Source organism: Orcinus orca, chromosome 1, assembly GCF_937001465.1.
Source record: "Orcinus orca chromosome 1, mOrcOrc1.1, whole genome shotgun sequence".
NCBI classification, from domain to species: domain Eukaryota; kingdom Metazoa; phylum Chordata; class Mammalia; order Artiodactyla; family Delphinidae; genus Orcinus; species Orcinus orca.
The window spans coordinates 58,942,767-58,957,101 of NC_064559.1; the positions used below are offsets into that span (position 1 = coordinate 58,942,767).

At 40.6% G+C, this 14,335-nt stretch overlaps 1 long non-coding RNA gene across 1 annotated transcript in view; it reads right to left on the bottom strand.

Annotated features, from left to right (window-relative positions):
• LOC117201280 (uncharacterized) overlaps positions 1 to 14,335 on the bottom strand; it is a 28,635-nt gene that overhangs the window by 11,070 nt on the left and 3,230 nt on the right. Inside the window, exon 2 of the long non-coding RNA XR_007479818.1 lies at positions 7,633 to 7,873. This is a non-coding gene — a long non-coding RNA (uncharacterized LOC117201280). The remainder of the gene's footprint in view (positions 1 to 7,632; positions 7,874 to 14,335) is intronic.

Sequence of the window (14,335 nt, forward strand, 5' to 3'; positions counted from 1 at the left end):
CATAGCACAGCGAGATCAGCTCGGTGCTTTGTGACCGCCTGGAGGGGTGGGATAGGGAGGGTGGGAGGGAGGGAGACGCAAGCGGGAAGAGATATGGGAACATATGTGTATATATAACTGATTCATTTTGTTGCGAAGCTGAAACTAACATACCATTGTAAAGCAATTATACTCCAATAAAGATGTTTAAAAAAAATAAATAAATAAAAATAAAATAAAATAAAATGCCTTTCCATGAAAAATAAATTATATATATATACATACACACACACACACATATATATATATTATATATATATAGCTCATATAACTCAATGTCAAAAAGCAAACAATCTGATTACAAAATGAGTAGAAGACCTGAATAGACATTTTTCCAAAGAAGACATACAGATGGCCAACAGGCACATGAAAAGATGCTCAACATCGCTAATCCGAGAAATGCAAATCAAAACAAAATGAGCTATTACCTCACACCTGTCAGAATGGCTATCAAAATGACAACAAATAACAAATGTTGGAGAGGATGTGGAGAAAACAGAACCCTCGTACACTGCTGGTTAGAATGTAAATTGGTACAGTCACTATGGAAAACAGTATGGAGGTTTCTCAAAAAACTAAAAATAGAACTACCATGTTATCCAGTAATTCTGCTCCTGGGCATATATCCAAAGAAAAGAAAAACACTAATTTGAAAAGATACATGCACCCCAATGTTCATAGCAGCATTATTTACAATAACTAAGATATGAAAACAACCTACGTATCCATCAACAGATGAATGAATAAAGGTGATGTGATGTATATACAATGGAATACTACTCAGCCATAAAAAGAAATTTTCCCATTTGCAACAACATAGATGGACCTGGACAGCATTATGCTAAGTGAAATAAGCCAGACAGAGAAAGACAAACACTGTATGATATTCTTATATGTGGACTCTAAAAAATACAACAAACTAGTGAATGTAACAAAAAAGGAAGACGGGGCTTCCCTGGTGGCACAGTGGTTGAGAGTCCGCCTGCCGATACAGGGGACACGGGTTCGTGCCCCGGTCCGGGAAGATCCCACATGCCGCGGAGTGGCGGGGCCCGTGAGCCATGGCCGCTGAGCCTGCGCGTCCGGAGCCTGTGCTCCGCAACGGGAGAGGCCACAACAGTGAGAGGCCCGCGTACCGCAAAAAAAAAAAAAAAAGGAAGACAGACTCACAGATATAAAGACAAACTAGTGGTTATCAGTGGGGAGAGGGAATGGGGGAAGGACAGATAGGGCAGGAAATTAAGAGGTACAAACTACCATGTATAAAATAAGGTACCAGGATATATTGTACAACACAAGGAATATAGCCAATATTTTAAAATAACTTTTAATGTAATGTAATCTATAAAAATTTTGAATCACTATGTTGTACACCTGAAACTAATATGTTGTAAATCAACTATATTTCAATGAAAAGTAAATAAATATTCAATGTGACATTTTCATTATTCTTCATTTCAAATTTAACACATCTAAAACAAAATTCCAATCTGCTCCCCCAGACTTACTCCACAAGCATTTTCTCCCATCTCAGTTGATGACAACTGAATCCCTCCAATTGCTTAGCCCCCAAATCATGGAGTTATATTGACTCCTTAATTTCTTTCACAACTCACATTTGTCAGAAAATCCTTCTAGTTCTACCTATAAAATACATCTGAAATCTGACCAGTCCTATTACCTCCACTGTGACCATCTGGTCCTTAGCTACCGTCGCCTCTCACCTGGAATACTGCAATGGTTTTCTAACTGTTCTCCATATTCTACTTTTCCTTTTCTCCCCTTAACTTATTCTCAATAGAATGGTGGAAAAGATTCTTTCAAAATGTAATCAGATCATGCCTTTGCTCAAAGCTGTCCAAAGAGGGCTTCCCTGGTGGCGCAGTGGTTGAGAGTCCGCCTGCCGATGCAGGGGACACGGGTTCGTGCCCCGGTCCGGGAAGATCCCACATGCCGCGGAGTGGCTGGGCCCGTGAGCCATGGCCGCTGAGCCTGCGCGTCCGGAGCCCGTGCTCCGCAACGGAAGAGGCCACAGCAGCGAGAGGCCCGCATACCGGGAAAAAAAAAAAAAAAAAGCTGTCCAAAGACTTTCTATCTTCTTTAGGGTAAGAGTCAAAACCCTTTAGGGTAGAAATCAAAAACTCTCAGGATGTATCCCCAGGTTACCTTTCTGACCTCTTTGCCTGTCTTCTTTCCTTTATTCACCGTGCTGCAGCCTCACTGGCCTCCTCACTATTCCTCAGACACACCAGGCATGCTCCTGTCTTAACAGTCTTGCACTTGCTGTGTGCCTATCTGAAAAGCTCTTCCTCAGAGAGCTGCATGAACAATTCCCAGGCATCTTTCAAGTCTTTGATCAAATTTCATCTTCTCAATGAAGTCTCCCCGAGTGCACTATCTAATCCTCTTACTAACATCTCTATTTTCCCAGAACATTTAGCCTTTCTAACATTCTGTAGTTATCTAATTAATTATGCCTTTTGTTTATTGTCTTTCTCTTTTCATCCAAATGTAAGCTTCACGAGAAGAGAGATTTTTGTCTCTTTTGTTCTGATGTATCCCAAGGTACTCACTACAATAGATGAAGGAATGAGTCAATTATCCTGAAGCAAAAGACAACCATAATTTTTAAAATGATGTACTACAAGAACTACATTTTTAGAGTACCTCAGCATCATGGCCTCCGTAATTCAGAAAGTCACAGATAAAACAGTTAAGGAGTTATAAAGACAGTTAGATCAGCTAAAAGGGGAGCAAGTTAAATAAGCAAGGAGTGCCAGGAAACAAATTCCAATGCAGTTATCAAACCCTTCACTGAAGCAGTAAGGAGCAGAATTGACTGAAGAAAATCAGAGGAATGGAAGAGAGGCCAAAAAAGCTGGCACAGAACACAGAGGAAAAAGACCAAAAATGTAAATGGAGAGGAAAAAAGAATAAGATTACTAATAATTACATAATATTCCTGTGTAATAAATCCAAAAAGAGTGGAGCAGAAGCCATCATCAAATCAATCAATCAAAAAAACTTTAAAAAAGTCCTGTAGGACATACAGGTTTTGTCAAATATAAGAAAAGACACATTAAGATACCCTGTGGCAGAGTATACAACCATAAGTTTAAGGGGAAAATCCTGTAAGTATTGAGGCAGGAACAATGGGATACCTACAAGGAAGCAAAAATAAAGCTCATCTCTGTCTTCTCTTACACTAAATTCTAGAATCCTAGAAAGGCATCTACACAGTTGGGAGGCTAGAACTGTTGACTCAAGAATTTTAATACCCAGCCAGTTATCACTTATGCATGAAAACCACAAACACACATGCATACTCAGAAATATGAGGGTTCAGAAAATATAACATTCTTGTCTCTTTTCTTGAAAAGAATTACTGGAAAACCTACATGGTACAGGCAACTAAGAGAAAATTGAAAGTTCAAAAAAAATCAGATTATTTCACTCTTCTACTCAAAAACCTTGGATAGATGCTCTGTGTACTTGAGTAAAAAGCAAACTTTTTATCTTCCTGATCCCATCAATTGCTGTCATGGTGGCATACTGCATTAGTCTCCACAGGTCACAACACACTCAAAATAATTCAAGGAACGTTTAATAAAGAGATTGTTGACAAAATATGGATGGGGCTTAAAGGAACTAGAAGGGGTAGGGCAACACCCAAGTTTGAAGGGATGAGGGAAGGGAGAGTTTACCTGGAAGGAACCTGGAAGTAAAAAGTCACAGGGACAGGGCTGTCTTGACTTGGTCAAGGGATGTAGCCAGCCTAAGATGATCTTACAGGGAGGAAGCCAAGTGCATAAATACCTTGACCTCATTCCATTTTCTGTGTGATCCAGTGCTAAGGCTCCCAGTTTTTTTTTAACCCAACTAGAAAGTAGATGGCAAGGCGTCCTAGTGATAAAGTCCATGCCGGTCACCATCCAAAAGTAGGGTGGAGAGTACATCTGATGCCCAGATCCCATTCCTCAGCTATTGTAAATGGTAGCTGCTAATGGCTCACAGTTGCCCCCTTCTCTGGGAGAACTGCCCTCAGCCACTGGGCACTGCCTCACCTGGAGGTTATGCCCTATCCCTAAGGGTACCCTGGAGCCAATGACTGACTCATACTGGGGTTCAGAAGGCTGACTCTGTGTCTGAAGGTGAGAAAATTTATGTTGTGATATATGCTTCAGAGCTACACACACACACACACACACACACACACACACACACACACACACACACACACACACACCCTTTTGGCTCAGTGGAGACTAGACTTTACCCAGAACTACATCCTTGCTTAGCTTTCCTTATCCTGCATCCCTTATCAGGGTGCAGATTTTCTCCTGAAAAGCACTCCCTCAGCAAAACAAATGGGCCTGAATCCCTGGGCCCAACTGTTTCTAAGGGACCCAATTAAAATGGCTGGTACCAGGAGTGGTCCTAGAAAACAAGTTCTAAGGATGAGATTCTGGAATTAGATCACCCACTGATTGGAGGGCAATATGGATCTCATCACTGGTGGGAGGTGGGGTATTGATAGTTCCTGACATGCAGTAGCAGTGCAATTGCTAAAATGTTCCCCTCTGGTGGAGAGGGAGTGATACAGGTAGAGGGGATGCATAAATTCATGCAATATCTCTGGCATTTGAGAGGAACGGAGTATTTATAAGGACTTTGGAATAGGGTGCCTACTGCCAAAAACCCTCCATAGCTTTGAAAAGGAAAACGACAGGTGCAGGGCAATCAATCATTAATTTAAAGCAAAATGTGAGAACCGGAGTCTCCTTGGAAGTATTTAAAGAGATCTTCATTTCCTGAGCCTAAAGAACAGAGAGCTGGAGACCAGGCCCAGGACTTAACCATAAGAGTGGGCAGAACTTCAAAGAAGGATGACTCCTTAGCCTAGGCAGGTCTATACCAAAGAAGTGTCCTGGTAGAGAAGGAATAGGACCTAGAGACTTGAGATGGGAATACTTGCCTGGATGCACTTGAGAAACTTGAATCCTCAGATCCCCAAACTTTCTGGGCCTGCAGAAATGGCCCAACCCCCCTTGTTGACAGATAAAGCTCCCTTTCTTCCTTCACTCTTGCTTGCTTGAAAGCCATGCAAGCGCCTCAGACAAGGCAAGTGCCCTACAACACAACGCTGGCCCATCTCAGGATCTGCCCCTACTGCCCTGCCTGGCCGATCAAGGCACAGAGAGAGATTTAACAATTAACCCGGCACTTGCACAGGTGATGCGTGACAGCCAAAGCTGAAATCCAGCGTGAAACCAACCACTGGATCCTTTACATCAAGCTGCATCACCTTGTGCTAGGCGGTTTTCCTTTATGAATAAATCTCTGAAACCTTCACTAAGTCTTTTTTCTCTATTTCCACAGTCAAGAGTGATGGGCAACAGGTGATCAACATCTCCTTGCAAAGAGATTTCATAAACTCAGATTAAGTTTCTGCCCAGCTCGGGCTTCCCTGGTGGCACAGTGGTTAAGAATCCACCTGCCAATGCAGGGGACACGGGTTCGAACCCTGGTCCGGGAAGATCCCACATGCCGCGGAGCAACTAAGCCTGTGTGCCACAACTACTGAGCCTGCGCTCTAGAGCCTGAGAGCCACAACTACTGAACCTGCGTGACACAACTACTGAAGCCCGCATGCATAGACCCCGTGCTCCACAACAAGAGAAGCAACCACAAGGAGAAGCCCGTGCACCGCAACGAAGAGTAGCCCCAGCTAGAGAAAGCACAACTAGAGAAAGCACAGTAATGAAGACCCAACACAGCCAAAAATAAATAAATAAATAAATTTAGTTTAAAAAAATATATATATATATTTTATTAGTTATAAAACATAACAGGGTCAATGTCAATAACCATTAGGGAAATGAAAACCAAAACCCCAATGAGACACCAGCCTACTCCTATTAGGATGGTTACTATCAAAAAAGAGAAAATAACAAGTATTGGCAAGGAAACATTGTGCACTGTTGTTGGGAACGTAAATTGGTACAGCAACCATGGAAAATATTATGACATTTCCTCAAAAAATTAAAAACAGAATTAGCATATGATCTAGCAATTCTACTTCTTGGAATGTACCCAAAAGAATTGAAAGCAGGAACTTGAACTGGTCTGTGTACACCCACATTCATAGCAGCATTATTCACAATAGCCAAGAGGTGGAAGCATACTTGTCACATGCACATCGAGCTGACCCAGCTCATTGGCCACTCTCCCTTGGAGCATTTACACGTTCTCAATGCCTATCCTAACTATGGGGCCCAAGTTGAGCTCAGTAGTGTAAGTTTAGTAAGATGGAGTATAGTGAGAGAATTATCTCATAGAGCTGGGATGTTCTGCTAATACCAGCATCATGTGAATTTTTTTTTTTTAATGCCTGAACCCTGTTGCTGATTTTATTCTCTGCTCATTATCTTTCATATCCTCTAAAATACCAGACCTTTCTCTGGCCCATCAATTCCTTGCTGCATACACTTTCTCATTTCTCAACCTTACTTTCTCCTCTTAATTAATAGTCTTTGTTTGGACCCAACTTTGTATTTTAGCCCAAACCTGACATAGAGCAAGTGCTTCACATTTGTTGCACTATCTTGTTTAACCCTCATAAAAACAAGTATCCTGAGATGGTACTTCTACTTGTCATGCAGTCTTGTATTCAATTATTTGTTCACTCACAAATATGTGTTCAATGCTACTCTGTGCCCAGCACTTTCCCCTTTCTCGTTTCTCCACTTGCCTTTCCCTTTGGAACAAGGATGAGGAGTGGTGATGATTATCACCCATGCCAAGGTGCAGGGAACTTACTGCCATATTTCTACCCTGCTCCTTGGAAATCAATGCCCATTAGAAACTAGCTATTTATCCCATGGGATTGGCAAATTTGTCCTCTTAATACTCTACCCACCTTGACTTCCACCTGTAAACTCAACAAAATTTTTTTTTTTTTTTTTTTGTGGTGCGCGGGCCTCTCACTGTTGTGGCCTCTCCCGTTGCGGAGCACAGGCTCCGGACGCGCAGGCTCAGCGGTCGTGGCTCACGGGCCCAGCCGCTCCGCGGCATGTGGGATCTTCCCGGACCGGTGCACGAACCCGCGTCCCCTGCATCGGCAGGCGGACTCTCAACCACTGCGCCACTGGGGAAGCCCTGATCCTAGATTCTTCTTTTTTTTTTTTTTTTTTTGCGGTACGCGGGCCTCTCACTGTTGCGGCCTCTCCCGTTGCGGAGCACAGGCTCCGGACACGCAGGCTCAGCGGCCATGGCTCACGGGCCCAGCCTCTCTACGGCATGTGGGATCCTCCCGGACCGGGGCACGAACCCACGTCCCCTGCATCGGCAGGCGGACTCTCAACCACTACGCCACCAGGCAAGCCCCCGAAAATTTTTTTTTAACAGAACTCAGTCATTAGCTAAAAGCATTAAAAGCACTAGACTCATCAAGGTAATATTCAAAATATTTTAAAATATTAGGGAGGACTGAGCCCAGGACCGGGGCAGGACCCTCAAGGGCTCAGGGCAACAGCTATTTACCAAAGAGAAGGAAATATGTCAACAATTTCAAATCAATACAGTTGTACTCACATCTACGCAGCGGCTGATATCAGCCTGGCCAGAGAGCAAGGTCCTACTGACAGCCGGAGGGTCCCTTTTCCTCTCGGTGATTGGTGCAAAGGCAAGGTGGAGCCACCTCGATTAGAACTCTCTGAAGGGCTGTACCTCAGTGCAGCGGTGACCCCAAGTGGAACTCCACAGCTACTCTTGACCTCTGTCTCCCTCGAGCAGGACAAGTGAGCAGCAGGATTTTACCTAGAGGCGTCAGGGCCTGAAGAGGAGGGATAGAGGAAAAGAGAGAGACCAGAGAGGTGTGAGGAGAAATTTTGCTATCTGCCGGCTCTCAGGAGTTGTGTGGCTGCCTGTGCTGAGTTTTAAGCACACAGTCATGAAGAGCAGCTGTGGGGTGGCAGAAAGAGCTGTGGGCCTGTGACGAGGGAGGCCTGTGCTCACATGTGAGGCTAATCCCAGAATCACCTACTCACTTAACTAGCTTAACTCACTTAACTTGCTTACATTTTCTCAATCTCTTATCCTGGCTTTAAATCCACAGGACAACGTTTGTGTCAGAAGATTCTTCACGGCAGTAAAGTTAATGAAAATGCATGCAATTAGCATTTATTGAGTGTCTTACATCCAATAAATGTTTTTTGAATCTATTTACAAAATGGGTGTGGACATCAATAGATCTAAATACACTAGGAGGAAGTTTAAAGCGTTACTGACTCAGTGACCAATAACATCTACTTTCCCTCAAGCGGTCCTGGAAATAAATCTGACTTGTCTGATTCCCACCGCCACCCCAAAGCCAAGTCAGTATTACTTGGGACCAGAAAATGCCCTGTGTGTAAAGGAATTGATCCTTAGAGATCATTGTAAAAAGGAACACCAATATTTTGATGAAAAACGCAACCTTTTATCCCCACCTGACTACCCTACTTTTCACTATCTTCTTCCTGGTCACAGGCTCTGACCCAGTGCCACATGAGAGTCACACATTTCCGAGCATGGAAAGTACAGCATATGCTCTGTCTCCATCATCCTCTCACTCTCCCTTTTCTCCCTCCTTCTGCCTCCTCCCCTCCCTTCTCTCTGTCATCTCCAGAGCCATCATTATCATCACTATTTGAAACACTCAAGCAATGCCAGGCACAGTCTAGGTGCTTTATATGCATCATCTCAACATTAGTCACTTTGTCACAAACACTCTGTTGTTGCAGAGGGCAGACAGCAGAAGCAAGAAGAACTATAATCCTGCAGCCTGTGGAACAAAAACCACATTCACAGAAAGATAGACAAGATGAAAAGGCAGAGGGCTATGTACCAGATGATGGAACAAGATAAAACCACAGAAAAACAACTAAATGAAGTTGAGATATGAAACCTCCCAGAAAAAGAATTCAGAATAATAATAATAGTGAAGATAATCCAGGACCTCGGAAAAAGAATGGAGGCAAAGATAGAGAAGATGCAAGAAATGTTTAACAAAGATCCAGAAGAATTAAAGAACAAACACCTAGAAGAATTAAAGAACAAACAAACAGAGATGAACAATACAATAACTGAAATGAAAAATACACTAAAAGGAAACAATAGAATAATTAGGGCAGGAGAACAGATAAGTGACCTGGAAGACAGAATTGTGGAATTCACTGCCATGGAACAGAATAAAGAAAAGGAATGAAAAGAAATTAAGACAGCCTAAGAGACCTCTGGGACAACATTAAATGCAACAACATTCACATTATAGGGGTCCCAGAAGGAGAAGAGAGAGAGAAAGGACCCGAGAAAATATTTGAAGAGATTATAGTCGAAAACTTCCCTAACATGGGAAAGGAAATAGCCACCCAAGTCCAGGAAGTGCAGAGAGTCCCATACAGGATAAACCCAAGGAGAAACACACCAAGACACATAGTAATCAAATTGGCAAAAATTAAAGACAAAGAAAAATTATTGAAAGCAGCAAGGGAAAAATGACAACATACAAGCAAACTCCCGTAAGGTTAACAGCTGATTTCTAAGCAGAAACTCTACAAGCCAGAAGGGAGTGGCATGATATACTTAAAGTGAACAAAGGGAAGAACCTACAACCAAGATTACTCTACTCGGCAAGGATCACATTCAGATTCAACAGAGAAGTCAAAAGCTTTACAGACAAGCAAAAGCTAAGAGAATTCAGCAACACTAAACCAGCTCTACAACAAATGCTAAAGGAATTTCTCTAAGTGGGAAACACAAGAGAAGAAAAGGACCTACAAAAACAAACCCATAACAATTAAGAAAATAGTCATAGGAACATACATATCGATAATTACCTTAAAAGTGTATGGATTAAATGCTCCAGCCAAAAGACACAGGCTTGCTGAATGGATACAAAAACAAGACCCATATATATGCTGTCTACAAGAGACCCACTTCAAACCTAGGGACACATGCAGACTGAAAGTGAGGGGATGGAAAAAGATATTCCATGCAAATGGAAATCAAAAGAAAGCTGGAGTAGCAATACTCATATCAGATAAAAGTAGACTTTAAAATAAAGAATGTTACAAGAGACAAGGAAGGATACTACATAATGATCAAGGGATCAATCCAAAAGAAGATATAACAATTATATATGCACTCAACATAGGAGCACCTCAATACATAAGGCAACTGCTAACAGCTATAAAAGAGGAAACTGACAGTAACACAGTAATAGTGGGGGACTTTAACACCTCACTTACACCAATGGACAGATCATCCAAAATGAAAATAAATAAGGAAAGAGAAGCTTTAAATGACACAATAGACCAGATAGATTTAATTGATATTTATAGGACATTCCTTCCAAAAACAGCAGATTACACTTTCTTCTGAAGCATGCACGGAACATTCTCCAGGATAGATCACATCTTGGGTCACAAATCAAGCCTCAGTAAATTTAAGAAAATTGAAATCATATCAAGCATCTTTTCTGACCACAACGCTATGAGATTACAGATGAATTACAGGGAAAAAAACATAAAAAATACAAACACATGGAGGCTAAACAATACGTTACTAAATAACCAAGAGATCACTGAAGAAATCAAAGAGGAAATCAAAAAATATCTAGAGGTAAATGACATTGAAAACACGACGATCCAAAACCTATAGGATGCAACAAAAGCAGTTCTAAGAGGGAAGTTTATAGCTATACAAGCCTACCTCAAGAAACAAGAAAAATCTCAAATAAACAATCTAACCTTACACCTAAGAAACTAGAGAAAGAAGAACAAACAAAACCCAAAGTTAGCAGAAGGAAAGAAATCATAAAGTTCAGAGCAGAAAAAAATGAAATAGAAACAAAGAAAACAATAACAATATCAATAAAACAAAAAGTTGGTTCTTCAGAAGACAAACAAAATTGCTAAACCAATTACCAGACTCATCAAAAAAAAGACGGAGAGGACTCAAATCAATAAAATTAGAAATGAAAAAGGAGAAGTTACAACAGGCACCGCAGAAATACAAAGCATCCTAAGAGACTACTACAAGCAACTCTATGCCAATAAAATGGACAACCTGGAAGAAATGGACAAATTCTTAGAAAGGTATAACCTTCCAAGACTGAACCAGGAAGAAATAGAAAATATGAACAGACCAATCACAAGTAATGAAATTGAAACTGTGATTAAAAAATCTTCCAACAAACAAAAGTCCAGGACCAGATGGCTTCACAGGTGAATTCTATCCAACATTTAGAGAAGAGCTAACACCCATCCTTCTCAAAGTCTTCCAAAAAATTGCGGAGGAAGGAACACTCACAAACTCATTCTATGAGGCCACCATCACGCTGATACCAAAACCAGATAAAGACACTACAAAAAAAGAAAATTACAGACCAATATCACTGATGAATACAGATGCAAAAATCCTCAACAAAATACTAGCAAACACAATCCAACAACATATGAAAAGGATCATACACCATGATCAAGTGGGATTTATTCCAGGGATGCAAGGATTCTTCAGCATATGCAAACCAATCAATGTGATACACCATATTAACAAACTGAAGAAGAAAAACCATATGATCATCTCAATAGATTCAGAAAAGCTTCTGACAAAATTCAACACCCATTTATGATAAAAACTCTCCAGAAAGTGGGCATAGAGGGAACATACCTCAACATAATAAAGGCCATATATGACAAACCCACAGCAAACATCATTCTCAATGGAGAAAAACTGAAAGCACTTCCTCTAAGATCAGGAAAAGACAAGGATGTCCACTCTCACCACTATTATTCAACATAGTTTTGGAAGTCCTAGCCATGGCAATCAGAGAAGAAAAAGAAATAAACGGAATACAAATTGGAAAAGACGAAGTAAAACTGTCACTGTTTGCAGATGTCATGATACTATACACAGAGAATCCTAAGGATGCCACCAGAAAACTACTAGAGCTAATCAACGAATTTGGTAAAGTTGCAGGATACAAAATTAATGCACAGAAATCTCTTGCATTCCTATACACTAATGATGAAAAATCTGAAAGAGAAATTAAGGAAACACTCTCATTTACCATTGCAACAAAAAGAATAAAATACCTAGGAATAAACCTACCTAGGGAGACAAAAGACCTCTATGCAGAAAACTATAAGACACTGATGAAAGAAATTAAAGATGATACCAACAGATGGAGAGATATACCATGTTCTTGGATTGGAAGAATCAATACTGTGGAAATGACTCTACTACCCAAAGCAATCTACAGATTCAATGCAATCCCTATCAAATTACCAATGGCATTTTTTACAGAACTAGAAAAAAAAATCTTAAAATTTGTATGGAGACACAAAAGATCCCGAATAGCCAAAACAGTCTTGAGGGAAAAAAACGGAGCTGGAGGAATCAGACTCCCTGACTTCAGACTACACTACAAAGCTACAGTAATCAAGACAATATGGTACTGGCACAAAAACAGAAATATGATCAATGGAACAAGATAGAAAGCCCAGAGATAAACCCATGCACCTATGGTCAACTAATCTATGACAAAGGAGGCAGGGATATACAGTGGAGAAAAGACAGTCTCTTCAGTAAGTGGTGCTGGGAAAACTGGACAGCTATATGTAAAAGAATGAAATTAGGACACTCCCTAACACCATACACAAAAATAAACTCAAAATTGATTAGAGACCTAAATGTAAGACCAGACACTATAAAACTCTTAGACGAAAACATAGGAAGAACACTCTTTGACATAAGTCACAGCAAGATCTTTTTTGATCCACCTCCTAGAGAAATGGAAATAAAATCAAAAATAAACAAATAGAACCTAATGAAACTTCAAAGCTTTTGCATAGCAAAGGAAACCATAAACAAGACGAAAAGACAACCCTCAGAATGGGAGAAAATATTTGCAAATGAATCAATGGACAAAGGATTAATCTCCAAAATATATAAACAGCTCATGCAGCTCAATATTAAGAAAATAAACAGCCCAATCCAAAAATGGGCAGAAGACCTAAATAGACATTTCTCCAAAGAAGACATACAGATGGACAAGAAGCACATGAAAAGCTGTTCAACATCACTAATTATTAGAGAAATACAAATCAGAACTACAGTGAGGTGTCACCTCACAGTGGTTAGAATGGGCATCATCAGAAAATCTACAAACAACAAATGCTGGAGTGGGTGTGGAGAAAAGGGAACCGTCTTACACTGTTGGTGGGAATGTAAATTGATACAGTCACTATGGAGAACAGTATGGAGGCTCCTTAAAAAACTAAAAATAGAACTACCATACGACCCAGCAATCCCACTACTGGGCATATACCCAGAGAAAACCATAATTCAAAAAGACACATGCACCCCAACGTTCATTGGAGCACTATTTAGAATAGCCAGGTCATGGAAGCAACCTAAATGCCCATCGACAGACGAATGGATAAAGAAGATGTGGTACATGTATACAATGGAATATTACTCAGCCATAAAAGGAACGAAATTGGGTCATTTGTAGAGACATGGATAGATCTAGAGACTTTCATACAGAGTGAGGTAAATCAGAAAGAGAAAAACAAATATCATATAGTAACACATATGTGTGGAACCTAATAAAATGATACAGATGAACCAGTTTTCAAGGGAGAAATAGAGACACAGATGTAGAGAACAATCATATGGGCACCAAGGGGGAAAGTGGTGGCAAGGGGGTGGTGGTGTGATGAATTGGGAGATTGGGATTGAGATATATAAACTAATATGTGTAAAATGGATAACTAATAAGAACCTGCTGTATAAAAAAATAAATAAAATTCTAAAATTAATTAAAAAACAACCTCCCCCAAAACCCACTATTTTGTTGAGGATATCAACTAAGAAAATAAGCCTACATTATTTTTACTGTAATTAGAAGGTGAATCTTAAGTGGATTATCTTAACACTATTAAAACAAACCAGTGGTTCAAAACTGGAGGTGATTTTATACACTCCTCCCACCCAAGGACATTTGTCAATATCTGGAGACGTTTTTGGTTGTCATAATTTGGGGTGGGGGATGCTATTGGAGTCTAGCTGGGTGAGGCCAGGGGTGCTGCTAAATATTCTGGAATACACAAAACAGCCCCCCATATCAAAGAATTATCTGGCTCAAAATGTCAAGAGTGCTGAGGTTGGTAAGCTCTAAGATAAACTAATTTTTTATAGGGTTTGGAAACAATGCACCATTAAGAAAATCTTAGGTTACCATGGACTCTTT